General features: G+C 42.9%; 1 long non-coding RNA gene across 1 annotated transcript; it reads right to left on the bottom strand.

Annotated features, from left to right (window-relative positions):
- Positions 1-1,721: 1,721 nt before the first annotated feature.
- On the bottom strand, positions 1,722-3,483 carry LOC134935569 (uncharacterized). The gene is made up of 3 exons (XR_010180255.1): positions 3,230-3,483; positions 2,901-2,922; positions 1,722-1,888 (listed from the first exon to the last, which is right to left on the bottom strand). It is a non-coding gene; the product is annotated as an uncharacterized LOC134935569 (long non-coding RNA).
- Positions 3,484-10,655: the final 7,172 nt, after the last annotated feature.

Below are 10,655 nucleotides of genomic sequence, written 5' to 3'. Positions count from 1 at the left end.
AAACAATATCATGCATATTTTTGCAAATTGTCAACACAGTGCATTAATCCTTGCAGGTGTTGGCGCATGGTGTAAAGAATGCCTCCAAAACTTGTGGGATCTCCAACTGCAACATCTGAAATTAAGATGCAACACAAACATTAATAACTTAATTACATTACTTATTATCCAAGCAAGGCGCAAAGCACACTTAAATGCAGGCATGTCCAAACTGCTGGACTCCAGCTGTTGTGAAACTACATATACCAGCATGCCTTGACACAGTTTTGTGGTCAGGGAATGCCAAAGCTGTGTCAGGGCATGCTGGGATGTGTAGTTTCTCAACAGTTGTAGGGCCGCAGTTTGGACAGGCCTGCTTTAATGGCAAAGTTACTACATCCTGCCTGTTTTATGGTACAATCATTAGCAGAACAACACACAAGCCTGCTCAGCCTTTTTTTAAGATTTTAAAGTGTTCCAGACCATGGGTTACATTTACTACTATGTGAGTTATATTTAAGATGGAACGTTGCCCATAGCAAACAAGCAAAAATATGAATATTATATTGTAGAAGTGGTTCCCAATTTTTTAAGTATAATCTTATTGGTTGCTATGGCCGACATCCCATGTTAAAGATAACTACCATCTTCGTCAATGTTACACCATGTTGGCATTCATTCCCATTTGGGTTTTTTTTTTTTTTTTTTTTAAGGGTGTTGGTCCTGCATCATCACACTGCATATCAACATCTTCAGAAGGACAACATATCCTAGCATGCCCACACTCCATGAAAGCTGCCCTTACTAAATAAGGTCAAACAGGTTTGACTTTATCCAATAATCATTTTGTGAGTGTAACTTTCACACCACAAATCATTGGGTCGTTAGGCTGCCTAACAAAGTGAAGCATGTGATTTGTAAGTGTAAATATTAAGAATACACAGGCACAAGTGTAAAAGAACAACAACATACTAAACTCCACTCAGGTCTAACTGTTTCCCAGAAAACCTAACACATATAAACCCTGTTGTCCTGCCAACCCTGTTGACCTAATGAGTGTCGACCTAGAGTGGACACACAAAACATGGCACACATAAACACTGGACATATAATGACACTCAAATAAATGTAAATGCAACATGTACACCATGAAGAAAAACACAATTAATTTTCCTTGGTACAAGAATTCCAACAGTACAACACTGCATGTTTTGTCATTGTAAGTGTAAGTAGGTAATCATTTTTAACAAAATGTTAAAGCACTTACTTTCCTCGGCAACATGAAGACTCCCTGAACTGTCTTCAGGGGCTTCCTCTGCCCATTCACTGGGTGGGGATGGCGGCTGGATGGGGGAAGGCGGCTGGATGGGGGAAGGAGGAGGGATTGGGGATGGAGGCTGGATGGGGGAAGGAGGCTGGATGGGGGAAGGAGGCTGGATGGGGGAAGGAGGTTGGATTGGGGATGTAATTTCAGAGGGTGGGTCTGATTGAGAGGGCGAGGGGGGCGGTGAAAATGTTAGGCCAATAGAGGGTGAGGGGGGCTGAGAAGGTGAGTTGGAAGTAGAAGGAGAAGGGGTATGGGAAGGAGGAGAAGGGGTCACAGAAAGAGAAGGAGAGGTTGGCTGAGAAGGGGAGTGGAAAGTGGAGTGGGCCTGGGAAGCTGAGGGTGCCTGGGAAGCTGAGGGCGACTGGGAAGCTGAGGTGGATTGTGAAGCTAAGGGTGATTGGGAAGCTGAGGGGGATTGGGAAGCTGAGGGGGAGTGAGAAGGGGAGGGGGAGTGAGAAGGGGAGGGGGAGTGAGAAGGGGAGGGGGAGTGAGAAGGGGAGGGGGACTGGGAAGTGGAGGGGGAGTGAGAAGGGGAAGGGTGCTGAGCTGGTGCATCATGTGGTGCTTGCCGTTGTGGTCGTCCTAGAATGATTGGTAAAATATATTTCAATTTGCATGTTAAATTACATACTAATCAATTGTAATTTTCACTGTTCGGTTCCATGTAAAAGAAAGTTTTTTTAAGAATTTTTACCAAATAATTATTCAAACCTCTTCATGTTGCCCACTGCAAACAAAATTATGAAATTTAAAAATTTTGTCGGTCATTCCTGTATCTATTCCATTGAGACATATTGATTTGTCTAGCCAACATCACCAGATCACTATTCAAGCTACCTTATTATATAGACAGCACTGATCAAGTGTTTTGGTACAGTTTCCTGCCTGGTTACTAATTATGTAAAACATGCACTTGTTTAGGGACACTTTGCTACAGTCAGTAATGTTTGCCCTAACCACACACACTGTCCTATTTTTTCAAAATGTTCACTCAGTGTTGCAATTAGCCTACCACTTAGTGAAAATTTGCACTATTTATGCTAATAATCTTATGTAATGTTACTTACTGCGTGCATGCATAGTGCGGATTTGCTGGCGGATCTCCGCCAACAGCTCTGGAGTCCTCCTTCGGAGATCACTCCATCTCCGCTCTAACTGGATGATGGTCCGCCTGCTGCGGACGCGAGACCGCAGCAGGCGACGGACCTCCGCGTAGGCCTCGCGCTTAACACGATTGGGGATGAATCGCCCAACGCGGCCTACGCGGCGGTCCATCACCGCAACCAGGACGCGGAGCTCCCGCCTGGTGAAAGGTGCCGCACGCATCATGGCAATGGCGTTTTCCTTATTTGGGCATATATTTATAATGTCTGTTAGCATGTGATTGGTCCACAATCTATGCTGTCATATGTCATTTATAATAACTTTATTGATCTTTGCAATGCTGTGAAGAGCAGAGTGTTATTTCGCACGAGCGGATCTACGCATTCGCATAAGCAAATTTTAAGCAAAACACAACCATAATTTTAAAAACAAAAAAACACAGACACACACACAGTTTTAGATCAATTTATAAACATATCTGAGTACTCACCTCAGTTTGTGTGGTCTTTCAGCTGGACATTCACAAAGTGGGCAACATTCAGTTTCATTTGTTTGTGTTTTTGTTTAAATAATCATGATGTTAGAATAGTAAAAAAATAAGGACACTATTTAGCAACATCACAGTATTGTTTGACACAAAATTAAATTGTCAGCTTAACGTGTTATTTTTTTTTGAAGATAAAAAAAAACAGATTCAAACACACAAAAAGCATTACACAATGACCTTACAATAGCAAACACAATTTCTACATTTAAATACAAAATGATGCATACTGTGCTTTTATTTTGGTAACAATAGAGTAAAAAAAAACACTATACCTGAAAAATTCAGCAACAATGCTTGCCCTGACTTGGCTCCCCCTCCTTGTAACACTCCCCCCACCGAAGTGTCGGACAACCCCTGGCTCCTCATCAGGCAATTCCTCTGTCTGAGGAAGCTCTACGCTACTCCTTACCGCGATATTGTGGAGTATAGCGCACAGGACCACTATTTTACTTGCCATCTCCGGCGAATACATGATGTCGCCACCAGTGCGGTGGAGCACACGAAACCGCCCTTTAAGGACCCCAATTGTGCGCTCCACCAGCTGCCTAGTGGCAGTAAGCGCGGAGTTAAATGCCGTCTGTGGTCCTGGCCTGGGATTACGGTAAGGAGTCATGAGCCAGGGGGTGCAAGGATATCCACGGTCTCCTGTTTGAGGAAAAAAAAATAATTAGAAATAGTCAATTTGGAAAAATATACAAAATTTTGAACAAAATATGTGCTACAACTCACCCAATAACCACATGTCTGCTCGTTGACTTGATCTTAATCTGTGCCATATCCCTGATTGTCTAATAACATACGCATCATGGGAACTTCCAGTAAACTTAGCGTTCAGGGAAAGGATCTGGAGGGATGGCCCACAAACAACCATTACATTCAGAGAATGAAACAGTTTCCTGTTTCTATAAATTTCTTCATTATGTTTTGGTGGCTGAATAGCTACATGTGTGCCATCCACAACCCCAATAACATGTGGGAAGCGACTACCACCTTCCGCAAATTGCCGCTTCACCACATCTAGGGCACCAACATCCAAAGGCATAGCAATAAATTGCTTCACACGCTTGAGGAAAGCCTGGCAGACACGCCGCAGGACCTTACTGAACTGGCCCTGCGACATGCCAACCAGGTCTCCAACCACATGCTGGTAAGACCCTGTTGCCAAAAAATGTAACACAGCAAGGAATTGTGTCAATGGTGGTATTGCTGTAGGATACCGAATTTCAGACTCCAGATCACTCTCTATTATGGAGAGAGTGTCTAGGATTAGATGTGGTGGCAGCCTGTATCTACGTACAACCACATCATCTGGCATCCCAAAAAGTAGGACACGGGGTCGGAAAATTGGTGGCCTAGCACGCCTCCGTTGCCTTGGTTGATGAGGAGCCGGTTGTGGTTGTGGGGCTGGCGGTTGGGGTGGGAGTGCTGGCGTGGGTTGGGGAGGTAGGGCTTCTGCTGCGATAAATATAGACATCACACACTTTTATAAAAACAAAAAAAAATAAATGAATAAGACAAAAACAAAGTCCAAAAAATATGCAAACAAAAAATTATTACAAAAAGGGTGTGTCAACTTACTGCAGGAGCGTAAGACATTTTTTCTGGGTTCAATTCAGGACCAAAAAGAATATTATAAAAAAAAAACAAAAAAAAACATTATTATAATGAAAGCTACATATGTTAAATTGTAATTGTTAAAAATACTATTATTTAAAAAAACAGAACATCAAACACATCACAAACAACTACTACAAAATTAAGAATAATTGGTTCAAAAAATTTAAATTGCAAAAATAAAAAGTTAGCCCTTTAGTAGCTAGCCCAGCCAAGAACAACACTACTTTGCTGATCAATCCCGGTACAAAACATAACATTTATTATCAAGATAGAAAACAAACATAATCAAAACACTTTGAACAAACACAAACAGGCACCAACACAGGCCCAGGGAACTTACCTGATCCAAAATAAAGAAAGGAACTCTTTGTGTTATACAGCACACCAAAGATACAAAATCAACTAGGGTTACGTCACCCAAAAAACAAACTCCTACAAGAGAGCAAATATGACAGTCAAAAACAACATACAGACCAATAAACAAAACAGGCACCAACACAGGCCCAGGGAACTTACCTGAACCAAAATAAAGAAAGGAACTCTTTGTGTTATACAGCACACCAAAGATACAAAATCAACTAGGGTTACGTCACCCAAAAAACAAACTCCTACAAGAGAGCAAATATGACAGTCAAAAACAACATACAGACCAATAAACAAAACAGGCACCAACACAGGCCCAGGGAACTTACCTGAACCAAAATAAAGAAAGGAACTCTTTGTGTTATACAGCACACCAAAGATACAAAATCAACTAGGGTTACGTCTCCCAAAAAACAAACTCCTACAAGAGAGCAAATATGACAGTCAAAAACAACATACAGACCAATAAACAAAACATGCACCAACACAGGCCCAGGGAACTTACCTGAACCAAAATAAAGAAAGGAACTCTTTGTGTTATACAGCACACCAAAGATACAAAATCAACTAGGGTTACGTCTCCCAAAAAACAAACTCCTACAAGAGAACAAAAATGTCAGTAAAAGCAATGAAGCACAGGTTTATTTGCAAAAATGGACTAGCTAAATATATATGTGAAAAAAAGAATAAGAAACAATCAACATAAAATAAACACTTTGAAATCAAAAAATGAACAACAAGACGAAATCCAGAATACTCACAAACGAAAATTCGCAGACAAAATGCTACACTGACTATATTCTAAACGCAAACGAAAGGACAAATGTATGCTTGACAATTACTCACTCTGAAAATTCCTAGAGCACCTTCACGCACAAGCCAACAAACTCAAGTGAAACTCCAAACTACCTACACTCACAGCGTGCAAAGTAGGCCCTTAAATAAGCAGTGCAATCATTAATCAGATTAACAGTGTACACCTGTGTGAATTAACGATACGCACGTAGGTATATAAGCACACACCTCGGCGTACACACGTCATCACAAACATGGCTTCTCGTGAGCAAATCGCAGCAGAGATGGACCGCATTGCAGAGCAGGAGATGGCATTGCGGAAAAGACGCCTAGATTGCCAGAGGCGCATGTTGGAATCCGCCTCTGCGGATGTAGAAGAGGCAGGACCTAGTACTCTGCAAATGTCTGCTTCTGAACCACAACAATTGACTGGGGATACCCTGCCACACACACAAAGTGACCAAACTGAGGGAGAATTGGCTTTAGCCACACAAACACAACAGACAGAAGCTGCTAGTGAGGAGGAAGATGGTGATGACCAACAAGAAGAAACCTCACAGGCTACCTCCAGACGGAAGAAAAGACAGCCTGCATTCACTAAGAGGGAGTTGCGTGTCTTGGTCACGCAGGCCATGTCCAAAATCCATAGAGGGCCAAAAAACATGGGGGCTGCTTCAAAAGAACGAATCTGGAGAGACATCACAAAATCTGTGAATGAAGTTGGCTCTGTCGTCAGAACATCACAGGAAGTGAGACGACGGTAAGTGCATATTGACAGTCCTTTTTCTGTGCTAAGTTGACTAAAAAATGTAGTTACATGTGATGTTATGTCTAGCAAACACAAGCAGAACACGTGTCCTATATATTAGCTTAGACAAATAATAAGACTCTACTTTGTCCCTCTTTCACAATACATATGTAGGTGGGCCGACTTCAAATCCCGCCTGAAGGCAAAGAGGGCTGCGGAGTGGAATGCCTCAAGGGCTACAGGTGGAGGAGCACCTGTCGCTGTGGAGTATACTGACTTGGAGGAGATGGCGATGCCCTGTGTCAGTTATGAGGAGGGCCAAGGGGTGTCTCATATGGACACGGACCTGCCTGAGATCCTGACGGGACATGACTTGGAAGGTAAGTTTACACATTTAGTTGTCTGTAATTTTGACAGTATTTATAATAATAAACTAATTTTGTATCCTACTTTTTTCCCACACATTCTTCTATTTGCTTGCCACAAAACACAGCACAGGGGGGTGATCCGTTTGAGTCACAGGACGGTTATGTGGTTGAGGCTGAGGTGGAGGGACCTAGTGAGTCTGGCAGTGTGGGACAACAAATCCCACCTCTGCAGGTTCCTACTGGCCCCCCCACCCAACCCTCTGCTATCCCGGAGATCCTGCTTGAAATCGCTAGGTATGGTGAGAGCCTAAATCGGTTTCAAGACGGGGTCATCCGGGAGGTAAGCCAGATAGCTGTCCGGCTCACTGAGCACCGAACCTGTGTTGAGCAAGGTGTTGCTCAACTCTGCCAAGGTCTGGCAGAGATCAGGCAGGGCCAAGAACAACTTGCCTCCTCATTCCAAACCCTTGCAAATAACATCTTGCAAGGGCTCCAGGCCATCGCTGTCTCCCTTGCCCACAGTGGCAGAGAGCCACCCACATCGGCTCCCTCCCCTGCCCCTGCCCAGGAAGAACAGCCCACTGGGCAGGCCCAACGAAGGTCGCTCCGCAGACCTTCCAAAGAAGAACAGCCTCAGGCGGGTAGAAAAAGAAGAAAATGATGTCTCTCCAGATGGGCAGCACCCATGTTTTTGATGTTGCCTCTATGTATTTTTGGAGTTGGCTTGTGTGACCAGAATGGATAACTCCCTCTTAGTGAAATGTATTCTTTCTGTTTGGATGTATTGTAGCCTGTGAGTTTCTGTGTATAAACACCAGAGCCATCTTCCTCTTACTAGTGTGCTATGTATTGTTGTGTTTGTGTGGTGGATCCTAATTCTTTCTCATTTGGTTTAAAATTTGTGTGTGGCAGGGTGTGTCATGTTTTATTTATGCTTTAAAAATATACTTTTGTCAGAAGCAGAATTTTGCAGAGTACTGAGTTCTGCTATCTAATGATTGTCAGTGCCATCTGCTTGCTGCTTGGTCCATCTCTGCCTGTGCGACTCACGTGGAGTCATGTTTAAATGTTGTGAAATATTATTATAGTAATAAAAAATATATTTTAAAAATTTGAGCAGTTTCTTCAAGGTAATGCAGTTCAAGAAAGATTAGGTCAGCATATAGACACTTGTAGACCAATCTGCTAATTCTCCTTAAAAATTGAAAATAAAAACAAAAAAAAGGTATGCTTTGCACCACACTTTAATGTCCATATTAAGTAAACAGACACGACGCTTTTTATAAATATCTATGGTCAACAGGACATCATTTCAAACATTGTCAGATATTATAATCAAATATTATTGTGACTTTTAAGACTACATTAAAGTGTATGCTGCATTATGTGGGTGTTGGTTTATTTGTAAAAAATGTTGCAGATTTCAAACACTTTCACAAATATTTTCACTTGCTTGTATTTGGGAGTCTTACACACATTAAAACTAGTTTTACAAATGCTTACACAACAAATTCAACAAAAATCACACCATTATTTGGCAGTGTGTGAGATTTATATGTGAGTAGAATAAACATGTGATGTGTGTTCAGACAATTGATGGTTGGTAACTTTCATCTGCTCATTAATTAACAAGTAATTGGACATCAGATGAATGTGATATCCAATTAACTGCTAATTACTGCATACACACTTGTACCAGTACTTCGCAAATGTAGAGTAACTGCAGACCTACTCGGCTGCTGCGTGAATGTTGCTACGGTTTCCTATGTTAGTTTTAACAGCGACAATGTTTATTTGCGAAAAACACGCCCATTGCGAGTTGCATACTCCCACACTGTACGCCCACTTTCACGCCCATGTCGGAGCATTGCGAAGTCTCGCCTCCGCCACGCCCACGCCACTCCTCGTTTTCGTTTGCCAGTTACGGCTTTTTTTTTTCTGAGTAATTTTGCCCAGTTGTCGTACGTATGTACTCGCGCATGCGTAATCACGCATTTGCGCATGCGCAGATACTTACATTTCGTACATTTGCGTTGCGAAGACTCTTAGCGAACAACTCGGAATGAGGGCCATGGTCCGGCTCCTGCCGCACCAAACAAAAAACTGATTTGGCTGAGCCAGAAGGCGGGGATATATGGATGGGCCCGTTGCATGCTGGAAGGCCGAAAAGCTTTGACCAATTGGTGCAAATCCACTGTCGCTTCATCATAGCCCAATGTTATCCTGTGGATAACCTGTGGACTCTGCCAAAGAAATCTATATTATGGGGATGTCATGTATAACCAAAACAAACCCTCCTACAATCTTCCTGGGATTTTTATGGCTCACGTCATGAAATAATAAAAGAGTTATATCTTTTCATTTCCCTTTGATAGGTAAAGCCAATACATTGTTATACTGAAAAGTATATAGATAGCTTACAAGTGGCTGAAGATAAAACAATGCATGTAGTAAGATACAGGATGGCATGTGCAAGTCAATAAAAAAACAGCCATAGGGGTCTTTTTCAAAAGAAAAGTAGCATCATAACATTGCAGCTTTTTGCTTTCAAGTTGCTGCTATATTTATATTTTATGAAGTGACAGGGATACGAGAAGAGAGAGATAGCCAGGAGAGTGGAGAGATGGCTGGGGGAATAGAGAGCCAGCAGGGGGGAGTGGAAAAAAAACAGGAAGAGGACACCTTTTTCACGCTCTTCTCCTTTTAAGTAGGCATATAGATGATAACTGCGCACAATGACGACTTGCTTGCAGTTGGACAATGGCTTAAGTACTACTCACGTGTAAGACTCACACTGAGCATGTAGCCTGACGCTTACCGCACACAGACGCAGGACGAATGTGGACTCAGGGAGTGTGGATTCCAGTGGGCACTTCTGGGAGATAATGGGATGGCTAGGCAGACATGGGTGTGTCGCTGACGGTGGCTGCATCTAAAGGCACACAGCCAATCACACAGGAGCTTCTACGAAGAAGTGAGCGAGAATCTTGACCAGGAAAAAGCAGTGGATGTGGTGCAGTTAGGTTTTGCAAAAGCCTTCGATATAGTGCCTCATAGGAGACTGATCATCAAATTAAGGATATACTATTTGCACATGAATAGGTAATTGGCTGGATAACAGAGTACAACGAGTAGTAGTCAACAGGATGTTCTCCAGCTGGGCACCAGTAGTCAGCGGAATACCACAAGGGTCCGTACTTGGGGGGTCATTCCGAGTTGATCGTTAGCAGAAAATGTTCGCTGTGCAGCGATAATGCACAAAAACAGCACTTATGCGCATGCATATGCGGCGCAATGTGCACACGCAACATACTTTCACAATGGCCGGTGTAGTTTCACACAAGGTCTAGCGAAGCTTTTCAGTCGCACTGCTGGCCGCAGAGTGATTGACATGAAGTGGGCGTTTCTGGGTGTCAACTGACCGTTTTCAGGGAGTGTTTGGAAAAACGCAGGCGTGCCAGGTAAAACGCAGGCGTGGCTGGGCGAACGCAGGGCGTGTTCGTGACGTCAAAACAGGAACTGAATAGTCTGAAGTCATCGCAAGCGCTGAGTAGGTCTGAAGCCACTCTGAAACTGCACAAAATTTTTTGGTAGCAGCTCTGCGATCCTTTCGTTTGATAAAATACACTCCCAGTGGGAGGGGGCATAGCGTTTGCAGGGCTGCTAAAAACTGCTAGCAAGCGATCAACTCAGAATGACCCCCATGGCCCGCTACTGTTCAATATATTTTTTAATGATCTAGGAATAGGCCTGGAAAGCACGGTGTCAATCTTTGCAGATGATACTAAACTGTGTAAGGTAATTAAT

This window comes from Pseudophryne corroboree, chromosome 6 (assembly GCF_028390025.1).
Source record: "Pseudophryne corroboree isolate aPseCor3 chromosome 6, aPseCor3.hap2, whole genome shotgun sequence".
Classification (NCBI taxonomy): Eukaryota; Metazoa; Chordata; class Amphibia; order Anura; family Myobatrachidae; genus Pseudophryne; species Pseudophryne corroboree.
Note: the sequence above shows the minus strand (reverse complement) of the source record. Positions and strands in the feature narration are given on the sequence as shown.